Raw genomic sequence first — 315 nt, 5'->3', positions numbered from 1 at the left:
CGCCCAGATTACCCACTTTGCCCCGAGGGAACTGGTCTTCAGGGACCGGGGCACAGAGACTCCAGCCCCGGGCTGCCCAGAGCCACGTGCGTCGGGCGCCCCGCCCCTCCCTCAGAGCCGGCGGAGCGAAGCGCAAGCCGGTTGCGAGTCACAGAGGCCTGGTGCGCGCCCCGCCCCTGTGCCCGTAGCGAGGGCCGCCGCGGCCCGGGAGCCGGGGATTCGCCCTATTCGCCCTCCTTTCCCCTCGGCTGGCCGCTGGGGCGGGGCCGACCCTCAAGCAGGGCGGCACCCAGGCGGGCTCGTCAGTCACCCACC

The sequence above is a fragment of the Bison bison genome, unplaced genomic scaffold (genome assembly GCF_000754665.1).
Source record: "Bison bison bison isolate TAMUID 2011002044 unplaced genomic scaffold, Bison_UMD1.0 scf7180017864465, whole genome shotgun sequence".
NCBI lineage: Eukaryota > Metazoa > Chordata > Mammalia > Artiodactyla > Bovidae > Bison > Bison bison.
Note: the sequence above shows the minus strand (reverse complement) of the source record.